This window comes from Coptis chinensis, chromosome 8 (genome assembly GCF_015680905.1).
Source record: "Coptis chinensis isolate HL-2020 chromosome 8, ASM1568090v1, whole genome shotgun sequence".
NCBI classification, from domain to species: Eukaryota; Viridiplantae; Streptophyta; class Magnoliopsida; order Ranunculales; family Ranunculaceae; genus Coptis; species Coptis chinensis.
The window spans coordinates 95,410,544-95,424,831 of NC_141463.1; the positions used below are offsets into that span (position 1 = coordinate 95,410,544).

The following is a 14,288-nucleotide window of genomic DNA, read 5'->3' on the forward strand; positions in this document are numbered from 1 at the left end:
CCATCGAGAAGGCAAACGATAACTAAGAAGACTAGAAAAGCATACTCTATTCTCCACTGGCTGGGCTGGATCGACTCCCTCTGCGCGAGGCGCCCGGATCTACTCCATCTTCCTCACGCTCTCCGGAAGAGACCACTCTATCGCCTAGGCTCTCGCCAGACACTATCTTCTCCACTCTCCCCAACCACACCAAATCATCCCTACATGAACTACGTTTGACTTGATTTAGGTTCCCCCAGAGAGAGCTTGATACATAGGCAGTTCGTCGAGAATGAACTCAGTCGAAACCCATCACAAATTCTGTAAAACGAGGCAGTTACTATTTCCGTTCACAATTACTCGCTTCCTCACATGTGCTAAACCGTGCTATCGTTCGTTCTCTCGCCGGATCGCTCTGGCGTATAAAGCGATCATCGGAGGGGCTGTGTGAGGGAGTAGTATTCACATCCAATGAATACCACACACGTGTCCAGCACATTTATAAATATCGCACCGACCTCATGTCCGCAACTCGCTTCATAGGGACTCACATCATCAGCTCGCACACCCGATCTAAGGTATTCGATCCTCGAGCTCGCTCGAGGTAAGCTTAATTCGCACACCCTCACGAGAATATTCCACCTAGTGACATCATCTATTATCCGGATGCAATCATTACGAGCCGTCTTGACCACAACCCAACCACTCCCCATCATTGCGGACTTCCTACCACCACCAATCCTACACGCATCCTCGATCTCGACCACACATCGTACTTTCGTCGAAGACAAGATCTTCACGCTTCAGACTATAAATACCCCCATTGGAACTCGTCGGACTGATTCTTCTCTCCCCGAAAATCAAGAGAAGATCGTGAGGCGATTCGTTCTTCGACGAATTTGGTCTTAACCATATTCCAACCCATCCTCCTCTCTCTGTTGTATGTAAAGGAAAACCAAAACACGCCTTTACACTCAAGATTTCCTCTGCATGGAACATATGGAGATGACAAATAATAATGTTGGTTTTTGGAGTGAACTTCTTCATGATCTCCAAAACTTAATCCGTTTCTATTGTGTTTGCAAGTAGTGGAGGTCACTTTTACGTCGCGGAACTCTGTCCGCGAAGTCGGTTTCCATGGCTAATTGTTCCCTAGGTCGTTGAAGTACAATATCAGCGTTGAAGTACAATATTAGCGAATATGAAAACTATTCCCTTGACGGTGTCCTTGGGTTCTTCAGTATTTTGGACGGATTGACTTATAAAGTTGAGATACGAGTTAGTTTGGGACGTTGTGTATCGCGTTCTTCTTTTGGATGGTTAATTACGTTGCAATGGGTGTAGGGGTGTCTCTTTTGCGAATTTCGATTTTTTTCGAAATCCGACCGAAATTAGTGCGGCTCACGGGTGTAGTTTTCATGGGGCGATTTTCCGATTTCGAAAATTCGAAAAAAAAAATTGGATCGGATTTGGATATAATTCTAAAATCCGATCCAATCCGAAAATTCTGAAATTTCCGATATTATTGCCAATTTATTCCGAAAATATATACTTCTCTCACTATCCACTTGATTAGATCTTGACCGTTCATTCATTTTCTAGTTTTTTACTTCCAAAAACAAACAAAAACATAACCTAGCGTCCTAGCCACTACTTCCCCACTTGAATTGGACCACTCTACTGTCATTACAATCCTGCCATAACAACAATGATATGAAAAAAATGTCATTGAGTCATACAATGACTTCGGACCAATCAAAAGCCAAATTCAATAGATAGAATATTATGTAAAGCTACTTAGAGTCCAAGACCATAATCCATTATTTATCACGGACACTTCACGCTTCAATTTTCCACACGAAAAAGATTGAAACATTACAAATACCCGGACCTCAATGAGAATGCAATGCTTGCTATTGGTGGTGCTGGAGGTTCTTTTCGCTTTTTTCTTGGATCACTTGTTTGAATGAAAATGGATTTTCTCAATAAACAAGTGTGTATTGTTGTTGGTACATTGGTGTTGTGGACATGGTTTTCTCTCCCTACAATGAACATTGGCGTATGATATTCCAAAAATAATTGAAAGTAAAGAGATCTTTGAAAATTTACCAAGTATTCCGAAATTTCGAGTTATTCGAAATTTCGAAAGTTCAAAATTGGAAATATATTTTGAATCCGAAAAAAAATTGGATCGGATTTGGCTAGCATATTAGGTTCCGAAAAAAATTTGGAAAAATTCCGAAGGAGGTTAATCCGATCCGATCCGAAGTCACCCCTAAATGGGTGCATGAGAAAGTAGTCCGTAGAGGCGTAGACCATGTTACTAATAGAATCTGTGCATTATTACTTATGAATTAATACGGTTTCAACTTCCAAGCAAAAATGCTTGGTAGAATAGTAGATAAGGTTTTTGGGTTGAGATCTATGGCTTTCCAATTTTTCATGTCTTAGTGAAGAAATCATTCTATCCGATTTCACCTAAACAGTAATATGTCAGTAAATATCCCCTTGACTATTATGGGCAATGTGCAAGCAATTTCTTATAGGACAAGTTCCCTACAAGCACCCTCCATGGATTCATCCTATCGGCCTATCACTCTTCCTCACCCATTAAACTACAAGAATCATCCTATGCTATGTCCCTACGTTTGTAATCAGATTCCGTCAAGAGATGCATAACACAGAAGTAGGCTGATAGCGAAATGATGATACAATGTGAATTAGGACCTTTTTTTCATTTATATACACTGAGCACAATTTACTAGATCATGTATCTGACCGTGTTTGTTTCAAGTTGGTCATGTTTTGTACAAAGAACCCATGGTTGAAACATCATCATGAGAAGAGACCAATGGTGAAAGAGGTTGGAAGTTTGTGTTGCCAATAAACCAGAAGAGCGCCCATTCCAAGTTGCAGAGGGTGTATTTGGGGGCCTTTGTCCAATTCTCTTGTTTATTGAAACTCTGTGTGATGGTATAGTTCTCCACTTTGTCGTTCTCAATCCTAAAATACAAAATGAGCAAGGTTAAATACATACAATATACTTTCAAATGAATATTGATGAGCACACTTTTTCAAGTTCTCTGAACAAATTTTGCACATCTCAAGGCATTTTATGAATATGTGGCATATGAAGCAGACTACATTTATATTAGCAAATGCATAGACTAATAACATCGGTAGTCTTTCCTAACAATGCATCCTTTGGAGATCAACTGAGTAGCTCTCTGGTGGTTTTGATTGCCATCAGAAATTACTCGAACTAAAAGATCCAAACTGATGATCTTGAGGATGTTACAGATATAGAGGAGGCCACCTCCTTAAAATTTCCTTTTAAAAAAGTGGACACAAATTAGCCTAAATTCTTAATAATTACACCCACCTGATACTAATGTGCCTACATCTGAGAAATGCCCAAGAGATTTTACCAAAGGATGAAAGAAGAAGAATGAACTTCGTTACAACAAGCTAGTGCTAGGTATCTAATATAACAAAGTTAAAGGGCCGTCTTTTCCTAATGACTGCTGTTCAATAATGTCTGGTCGAAGACCAGTAGCTTAATATAACACCCCGTGTTTTAATTCTTTTATTTTCCAAATAATAATAATAATAAAGATAATAATAATAGATAATAGATAAAATAAAATAGGATAAGTGTTAGTGAAAATAGGAGACGTGGGTTTATGGAATAAACCTTTGTTTTGAAAAGAACAGAAAACAGCATAGGGTTGGTCAAAAACACCGCGAGAGTTTTTCAGAAAAGGGAGAAGTTTTACTGACAACAGAAAAGGAAGATTTTTCCTGGTAACTGGTTGATAGTCGGAGCGCGCTAAAGGTGAGTAGTTATTTTTGCTATTTCACTGAAAATTATAGTTTTCGTATATCGGTGTATCGGTTTCTGCTTTTATATATACTGCTCGTCATCTTTATTTTATTGGCATCATGTTGTCGAGTTGTTATAACTCTAGTGAAATTCGGATTTGATATAGAACTGTCGAAACTCTGTTGAGTCTAGGAAATTCACATTTGAACTGTCCAAGCTTTATGGGCGCTAATGGCGTCGCGAGCCAAAACAATGGAATCGTCCTGTTCTTGGTTGGTTGAACTCGTTTTTTTTGTTGTTGTGTGTTTGTGGCTGGTTGAACTCGTTTTTGTATTGTGATTGGGTTGTGTAGTGCGTGATGTCGGGGCAGTGAAGCTTTGAGGGAGGCGTTAATGGCGTTCTTTGCCATTCTTGCGGATCTTGTGATTTTGCGTTTTTATGCGTTTTTAAAATCGTTTGAACTGTTTTTGTTTGCTTTGGTGGGTTGTTGAGGTATGTTTGTATGTTGGAATGTGGATGGGGGCTGTTGAAAGGTGGTGTAAGCCATTAATGGCGGCGGTAAGGTTTTAGATCTAGATTTGATGAAGTTAGGATTGAAGGATTTGAGGAATGTTGTGTTTGTTAAAGTTGTAGGGATTGTTATGGGGATTAAAACCGCTTGGTTGAAATGTGTGGGCGATCGGAATTGGTGGTGGCCGGTTTTTGGTGGTGGCTATTGGAGAAGATGGCACTGTTCCATCTCTTGGGCCTGGGGTTTGGGCTTAGATGGCTGTTGGGCTGGGCCGAAATGTTTAAGTTTTTTGGGCCATTTTATATTTCTTTTGTTTTAGTTTTGGGCCCGATTTTGGTTGTTTTGTATGGGCCAGTTCTAATATTAGTCTATGGGCTCGTTTCATTTGTTTTGATTGGGCCGGTTTCAGGTAAAATTTTCGGGCCGAACTCAGTTGTGTTTTGGGCCTGTTCAGTTTAAAGTTTTTGGGCCAATTTCTAATATTGCTTAGGGCCAGTCCATAGGACTTAATATAGATCCAATTGGGTCAGGTGGAATAAATAAGTTGGTTTTAGACTTTCGGGTTCTAAGGTTTGGGCTTGGCCAGTTGAGTCCGAACCATTACCTTAGTCATGAGCCCATGAGCCATGCACATTAACCTTAGCCATGAACCATGGCTATGACCCCGAACTTGTTGAACATGGAAACGACAGTTTGACTTTGACCATGATGGTTGACTTTGACTTTGACCAGGATTGACTTTGACCAGAGTTGAATGTTGACTAGGGTTGACTTTGACCAGTTGACCCAATTTGACCTTTTAACTCGGATTATGATTTGGGTTATTAAGATAGGTCTAGGGCTATTAGCATACTTGACTTTAGGCTAAGACCTCTATATATACGTGTGTATGTGTATTAACTACTATGTGATTTTCCAGCATTTTATGATATGCAACATTATGACACTAAGACATCCCTAAAATTAATAACGCGTAAATAAAAAATACAGGAATAAAGATACTCATTCGTTCTCTAAAATGATATATAAAATAAAGTTCAATAATGCGTAAATAAATTTACCGCACTCTTTTAGAACTCTCCACGCCTCAAGTTTTGGAATTGAGTTTTATGACTGTTGATGTCATATGATAGGTGGACATTTATTGAATGTGCCATAAATGGCCCGTTAGCGTTATCTATGAGTATTCATTGCATGTGCCATGAATGATCAGATTCTTTGGACTGCCCTAGAGAGGAACTAAGGTATTCGCCTTGCGGGTTAGTTGTGTTCCTTGAGTGTACAGGAATGTAGGGTTGGGTATTCTTTGAATGTGACGGGAATGACCTAAGGTATATAGGCACTAAATGGTGAGTGTATAAGAAAAGAAATTGATTATTTGATAAGAGAAATTGATTTGATTATGCGAGTGTATTTGGGCTTGCATTGGAATACCTATGGGATATCTACACATATTATATAAAATTGCTAACTTTCTTTTGCAGGAGGGTAAGACTTAAAAATATTTTTGTGCAGGGACGCGGTCTTACCCTTATACAACAGTGGATATCGGTAAGTTCTAATGCAATGATTTAGATATTAAAACGATTGATTTGAATGAGTTAATATAATGGAAGTTTTGCTTGGGAAGAAACTATGCCGGTTGAAATGACGGAACTACCTGTCTTCCAAGTTGAGAATGATTAAGTTATGGGAAAATATAAAGTGATTGTTTGGATAATTAAAGTATGATAATGGTTTTATGTGGTTAGTCTACTCATACCAACCAAATTCCATTTTCTTTGACCCATGTTTGCTTTGTTTTGTAGCGTGTGTGTGTTCTTGGGAACATAGGTGGAAGGCGATGGAACCATGGCGTGTGATTTGGATTCTTTGCGGGAGATCCGTTAATTCTTTTATTAGGTCTGTTATTATTGGAAGGATGTAATAACATAGGTTACATTTTCATATGACATGAGAATACGATGTTGGAAACTGTTTTTTTTTTAAGTCGTTCGATGTTTTTTTTGGGATGGAAGAAAGTTCTTTCATAAAGCAATAAAGAGAATTTTGGAGATTATTTTTGTTGTTAAGATTCTTTATGATGTGGGTTTTAGGTTTTGACATGTGTTGTATTCACCCCGTCATAGCCTGGGTTTTTAGACAATTGAACATAGTGATGTTTGAGATAATTTATATTTCAAATATTCATTAATTTTAATTGTTTAGAAATTCGGGCTGTGACATTTAATTTCGAGCTGATGCATCATTCTTCGGTAAATATATTTGGTATATTCAAGAACCATTTAAATGAGTACTGTTTCAACAAGCTAAATAGGAACTTACTTGTAAGGGAGCTTGAAACATTTTTCTGGAGGTATGTTGTTTTCTCTATCCTTGGAATTTGCAAAATCAGAAAAATCCTTGAGGCAGGTCAAGAACAGGGTCATTGCTTTGTCATAGTGAGTACTCCAAAATAAGTTTACAGGGCCAAACTTGAAAAAAAAAAAAGAAAAAAAAAAAAACAATCAAATAACTAGATAAATATTCAAATTTAAAGGAGAATCAATTTATCACCATGGGAGAGTATCCTGGTTAACCCATTTGGTAAGACTCCATAAGAGTGTAGGTGGTGTAAAAACATCCTACCCGAACGAATCCCCGCCCATGGTCAAACGGACCAAATAAAGGTAATTTCATAAAGTTGGAGCTGATTCTCATGATGAAATCACATAACTGATATTCTATTAACCTTTCCCGTAGCTGTCAAATACGATGAGAGCTACATTTGAATTGTGGGATTTTGCCGCACTCATTTATAGGCTAAAGTCCTAATATGAGTGGTTTATTAGTGGAAACCTACGTTACATGGGCACGCCATATTTTGAAAATAATAGGCCTCCACTGAAGCAAGATTGGGCCTCCGAGTTGGATACATATCCACATGTCCCTGTTGGACACATTGTATGTTATATACCTCAATTTTCAATATTTTTCCGTGTCAGAAACTTCGGATACGGACACGCCTATCTGTGTCAATGTAACTCAGGTGGAAATGTTTCCTCCCAAGAGCTCTAACCATTCCCAAATTAATCCACTCCCCTCTCCTTATAAAAACTCACAATCACAACTAATTAGTTGCCAAAAGTTCCCACAAAATCAAGAGGTTGACCAAACATTACCTGTTAAAATGAATGTTTCCCCTGGGAAAACCCACAAATAAAAGACGCCCACAAATAAAATGGAGGTTAACTTTTACGGTTTTAGGAGTAAAATATCTCCTAACCTCCTAGGTAGAACTCACTGTTCCGGCCCCCACAAATGTGGCCCAATAAAAGCCCTATTCAATATAAAGCCCACGCTCAAAGTCCATGCTACAAAAAAGCCCACGCTCAAAGCCCATACTCAGAGCTTTGCTACAAAAAAGCCCACGCTCAGAGCCCATGCTTAGAGCTTATCTATAAAAAATCCCACGCTCAGAGCCCATGCTCAGAGCTTATCTACAAAAAGCCCACGCTCAAAGTCTACATCCCACAATGTTTTGCGAGTCAAACAACTTCCACCAACTTCATCCCACGAGCTGACAGATGTCCTGCCAGTTCTCCAACTTCATTCCACGAGCTGACAGATGTCCCGCCAGTTCTCCAACTTCATCCCTACGGTTGTCGCCCGGTTCATCCCACGACTTCATGTCCCACGACTCCAACGGATGTCCCAGTTCTCAACTTCATCCCACGGTGACGGTTCTCCCCGGTTCTCGACTTCATCCCACGAAAGCCGACAGTTCTCCCGCGGTTCTCAACTTCATTTCCACGAGGCGACAGATGTCCCACTAGTTCTCAACTTCATCCCACAAGCCGACAGGTTCTCCGCCGGTTCTCAACTTCATCCCACGAAGTGGCGGTTGTCCCGCCAGTTCTCAACTTCATCCCACGGTGGCGGTTGTCGTATTCCACTCTCCAACTTCATCCCATGATTGGGCCAGTTCTCCGCCGGGTTCTCTACTTCATCCCATGATTGGAATATTGGAGAGCGAGGAAGTAACTATCAACAATGCTACCTATAAAATCCAACCTTCGTCATTTTTCGTAAGCGACGCTAATCGAGACTTGATCCCAAGCAATATCTTTGGAGTGCGGGCAACTTCAAAACCGAAGTCAGTCTCATCTTTTCCCAATCACCATCTCCTTCACCATCTCAAAAACATTACTTCCAACCTCAAGTGGTGTGTTTTGGCAAATCTTCTTTGAAACATATTTGGTGCCGTCGTGGTTCTACCCTCAACCACAAAACAAAAGTTACGTCAATGGCTTCTCGAAAAACAAATAGCGGTGAAAGTATCCCTTTTACCGCGACAAGTTCAACATTCACCTTTCGCTGGGAATTCACTTTCCAAGTCCGATGGTCCTCGCCATCGCGGCGAGAGAGAGTGGGTATTCATGTATCGATCCATCAACTCGGGTAGACCGTCGTCTCGGACAATTGGAGAGCAAGAATAAGAATCAAGAAAACAATTTGCGTCAACTTCTCGAAGATGATTCAGTGGTTTACGGCAAAAGTGTTTGGGATCGTTTGAACACTTTGAAGCATCACCGCCAAAGACTCCGAAAGTACAAACTCCCGCACCAAGAGAAACCGCGGCGAAGTAAACTACGAAAGGCTTGAGAAACAAAATGTGCAACGCCGAAAGCCTACACTTTCCAGTGTAATCGTAATCGAATCCACAAACTCCTCTGCCGACCTTGATGCCGACCACCCTGTCAGGGATCACCAACTCACAAAAGATCTCATGATGAAAACCGGTTTTACCGATTCGAACCGTACTAAGGGAGATCGGCAAAATATTCATATAGGTCGGCAAGATAGACTACCCAACCAACGAAAAACCAATGAAGTTCCTACCCCAAGCTATAGAAGGGGTAGGCAAGCCACTGCAAGTCCTCGTCGCAACAGCAGTATGCGCCGATCTCGACAGCAGCACTATTCACCAAGCAGTTCCAGTTCACAACCAAGTCGCTCAAGTTGTAGTCCCAATCCAAGAGCTCATTGTCGGCCAAAGTATGTTGACAATGGTAGCCATGGAGATGGAGACTCACTTGCATCAGGTCAAGAAAATGGTTGTGACCCAAAGACTACTCTGTCAGTATTCTCGATGTTCACCATAGAGAGGCGAAGGAACCAAACTCCTCTAACGGCTCGGGTCACCTTCACCTACATGGGCCGGGTCGACGAGAACTCCTCCACCTCCTCGAAGAAATCTTGGCCAAAACGTCCACAGTTCGGGTCGTGACCATCGTCAAAGAGAATGTTCCATTTTTCTGAAACGCGTCTACACGAAATGATCTGAAAGAATTTTGTTAATGATAAGGAGTCACGAGAAAATAAAATCTGACGAAATCTTGCTATCGAGAGTGGTATCGATTCTCCTTCTCTCTCGAATCCAAACAATTGTTCATCACAAGGACTTCAAGCGACCCGAATTGAAAAGTATGATGAGATTGATGGAGATCCTTTGATGCATCTTGTTAATTACTGAAACAAAATGATCTTATGGACTTTCGACGATGCTCTTCTTTGCAAGTTATTCCCGTCCACACTCATTGGAATTGAGTCGATGAGATGGTTTAACATGCTTCCAGAAAGATCCATCCACAATTTTACTGATCTGGCTTACAAGTTTGCCGAGCATTTTCATCACAACTGGAAAGAACCGAAACATATTGATTCTCTATTCAGTATTAAACAACAAAAAGAAGAAAAGCTCAATAAGTTTGTTGCGAGATTTCGGAAAGCGACTGTTGAAATCCCAGATGCATCTGATATTCTTGTCATTTATGCCTTCAAGGAAGGCATTAATTATGATAGGGACGACATTTACAACTCTATTGTAAAAGACGTCCCAACAACTCGTTATGAACTTTTTTCTCGAACTCAACAGTTTATTCGAGTTGAAGATGATGCATCGGCACGAGTTCACAGAGATAGGGATCGAATAAGCAAGCCGCAGGAACAGAGTCAAAAACCGAAGTTTCAACAAACAACCGATCAAAAGTCCAAGAGTGATGGTAGGCCACAACAATAGAACGACAAAGAACAAAAGAAACTTCCTGAGTTAAAGCTTACCGCCCTCAACGAGAAGTACGTTGTTATCTATGAGAAGATTAAGGGAAAGAATATCTTATCTCTACCTTTTCCTCTCTCCGAAGATACCAAGGCTACACGTGACAAATCCCTGTGGTGCAAATTTCACGATGATTTTGGTCATGGCCCGAACAATGCCGATCTCAAAGGGGTAGAATCAAGGTTTGATCGAGAAGGGTATGCTCGGGATTACATCTTTGGGTAAAACGAAACAAGCTTTAGTCGTTACGCACACAATGTAATCAAAGTCGGTCATGCGAGTTGATTCAATGTCTAACACCCGGTATAAGAATTTCAATCACTCCAAGATCATCGATCTCAGCCACCACTATATGTTTATAGTGGATATGATTTTCTCCACGGAATGGGTGCTGAAACTTATGAGGAAGGACCTCTCTGTTGGGTGACAATGACACGATAGGAGTGCACCATCCTCATTATGATGCCGTTGTAATACAAGCTTTTGTTGGAATTCATCGTGTGCAGAAAATCATGATCGATCTGGTAGTTCGGCAAGTGTGATCTACAAGCGTTGTTACAAAGGACTCTCAACCTCGAGAAAATGATAGTTCCCGATCCAAATCCTATCATTGGCTCCGATGGGACAGCAGCAACATCAGTTGGTAGATGCTCTCTTCCGGTGACATTAATGAACAAGGAAGTTACAATTGATTTTCTTCTCTTGGATTGTAACTCCTCCTACAATGTCATTCTGGGAAGAGATTGGATTCACTCAATGGGAGCTGTCGTTTCTACTTTCCATCAGGCTATCAAGTTCTGGTGTGATGGTAGGGTATGCAAAGTTTGAAGTGATCAGATAGCAGCTTTGAAGTGCCATGAGTCTGTACTCGAAGATTATAAAGATTCGGAAGTCAAGGGTAACACCATCCTAAATGTCGATGGGAAAAAGTAGCAATTACAGAATTCCATTGGCCGGGTAAACGCTATGGAGCAGCGTTTAGGTGGCCCCCCGACCATCGATAGACTCCTCGAAGTACAGATCGGCAACAAGGAAGAAGAAACCACTTTTATTTCTGCGGAAATTTCCAAGAAGGAACAGGATAATCTCATTGAGCTTTTGAGGAAAAATTGCACAGTGTTTGCGTGGATGGTCGAACAAATGCCTGGGATTGATCCTTCACTTGCATGTCACAGGCTGGATATCGACAAAACACAAAAGCCAGTGCGTCAGAAGCCTCGCCGAATGGCTCCCGATTGAAAGCTCAAAGTGAAAGAAGAAATCGACAAACTTCTAAGTGTTAATTTTATTAGGCCTGTACTATATCCGAAATGGATATCAAATGTAGTAGCAGTCCCTAAGAAAAATGGGAAACTTAGAATCTGTGTTGATTTTACTGATGTCAATAAAATATGTCCTGTTCACCCGTATCCCTTGCCTCGTATTTCTGAAATGGTTGATGCCACTTCAGGGTTTAAACGAATTTCTTTTATGGATGCCTCAATGGGATTTTATCAAATTGCATTAGCCGAAGATGAACAAGAACTTACGACTTTCATAACATACCAAGGCTTATTTTGCTATAAGGTAATGCCTTTCGGTCTAAAAAATGCACCGGCAACATATCAGAAATTCATTAATACATCATTTTCAGACTTCTTAGGCAAGTTTATGGAAGCTTATATTGACGATATGGTCATCAAGTCGCATGAAGAGTCATCACACCTTCATCACTTGCAAAAATATTTTGATCGGGTGATGCATATTCGAATGCGTCTAAATCCATCAAAATGCGCATTTGGATTAGCATCGGGAAAATTTCTTGGATATCTTATGACCAAACGAGGCATTGAAGCTAACCCTGATCAAATTTGTGCAATTACTGAAATGCCCTCGCCAAAAACCAAGAAGCAAATCCAGCAACTTACGGGTAGGATAGCCGCTTTGGGTAGATTTATCTCAAAATATTTAGATCGGCTCCACCCCTTTTTCCAAGCCATTAAGGGATCCCCAAAATGGACAGATGAGTGTGATGTAGCTTTTCAGAAAATGAAGGAATACCTAGTACAGCCGCCAATTCTTGCTAGTCCGACCACCGGACAAACAATTGGCATCTATTTGGCAGCATCAGAAATAGCTGTGAGTGCCGTCTTATTCATTGATGATGAAAATGAACAACCAATTTTCTTCATAAGTAAGACCCTTACAGCTCCAGAAACAAGGTATTCACAGATTGAGAAAATAGCTCTCTCACTTGTCCATAGTGCACGAAGATTGAAACCTTATTTTCAAGGACATATCATCAATGTCTACACTGAATACCCCTTGAGAAAAGTTCTTCGAAATGCTGATTCGAGCCGATTAGCAGAATGGGAAACATATTTGAGTGCCTACGAAATTATCTACAAAGCCCGATCATCTGAGAAAGGCCACGCAATGACATCACTTATGGCCGATTTTCCTGTCGATGACATACCGACCATGGAAGAGCGGTTTTGACGAACCTCCTCCTAATCCACAACAAGGATCGGCCGATCCATCCATAAGTGCCGACCCTACTTTATGGACTATACACACGGACGGTTCCAAGAACAAATCAGGTTCAGGCCTTGGTTGTGTTTTGATCCGACCTGATGGCGAGAAAATTGAAAAATCTGTTCGCCTCGGATTTTGCGCATCAAACAATGAAGTTGAATATGAAGCGGTTCTTTATGCAATCGCGAACGGCACTTGACACGGGGCGACAAAAATCGAAGTTATTCAGCGACTCAAAGCTTGTTCGAATCAATTTGGCGGATCTTTTGTTGCTTTCGAAATGATAGGATGGTGATATGTCCAAAAATGCATGAGCTATCCATTCATTTCAAATCCATTGCTGTTCACCAGCGCTCTCGCAATGATAATCGTCATGTCGATGCCTTAGCCTATCTCTCTGCCGCAGTTGATGTTAACAATGAAAGAAAAATCTGTATTGATTTCCAACCTTTTCCAAGCATAACTGTCATAGAAGAACATGTTCAAAACTTATATATTGCTCATCTATGCTATTTCCAGACGACATCTCGGAAATTCGAATTCGAGCAAGTGAATGCCGTAACAACAAGGAAAAGAAAGAGAGAAGAGCTAGCTCAATCGGCCGGCACAAGTTTAGAATCTCACTCTCGGAGGAAGCGGCTCAAGAAGATTTAGCCGACCATCAAAGGTTTGGCCGATCATCGTGTTGAGAGTGATTCTCCACCCACACATGATGCCGACCAAATCAATGTTGATATGGAGGATGAGTCCCACGGCGATAATTCTCGAAGTACCACATTTGGATCTCCAATCTATCGGCGGTGACACTTCACCGGATGATTGGAGACCTATTTATTTAGAATTTCTCGCAACATGGAACTCTACCGAGGATTCGCCGCTTTTCTACAAAATTAAAGAGATTCCACGGAAATTTGTCATAATTCCAAATTCTAAAGGAAACCTCCTACTTTATAGGAAAGCAAATAATTTCAGATCCTCTTTTTCGGATGTCTTTCCAAAGATCAAGGTCATCTAGTTCTCGAAGAGATATACTCCGGACTTTGTGGAAACCATTCTGGGGGACGTAGTCTTGCACATAAAGCCATGACTCAAGAATACTGGTGGCCTAGCATGCAAAGACACTCAACAGAATTTGCCCAAAAATGCATACCATGTCAAAAACATGCAAATATGGGCAAACTTCCAGCAACAGAACTCCACCCAATTCTAAGCCCTTGGCCTTTTGCGAAATGGGGCTTGGATATTGTTGGACCCCTACCAAAGGCTCCACGGAAGTGTCACGATTTTTATTGGTTCATCGTGATTATTTCACTAAATGGGTAGAAGCTCAACCGCTTGTCAACATCTCAGCAACAGATGTA

At 40.8% G+C, this 14,288-nt stretch overlaps 1 protein-coding gene across 5 annotated transcripts in view; it reads right to left on the bottom strand.

Moving 5' to 3' along the window:
• Positions 1 to 2,690: 2,690 nt before the first annotated feature.
• Positions 2,691 to 14,288, bottom strand: part of LOC147484713 (putative LRR receptor-like serine/threonine-protein kinase At3g47570) — a 57,165-nt gene continuing 45,567 nt past the window's right edge. For all 5 annotated transcript variants that reach the window (XR_015203837.1, XR_015203836.1, XR_015203835.1 and 2 more), the window contains 2 exons: positions 6,639 to 6,787; positions 2,691 to 2,982 (listed from right to left, as the gene is read on the bottom strand). The gene's annotated coding sequence lies outside the window, so the exon portion shown is untranslated. The remainder of the gene's footprint in view (positions 2,983 to 6,638; positions 6,788 to 14,288) is intronic.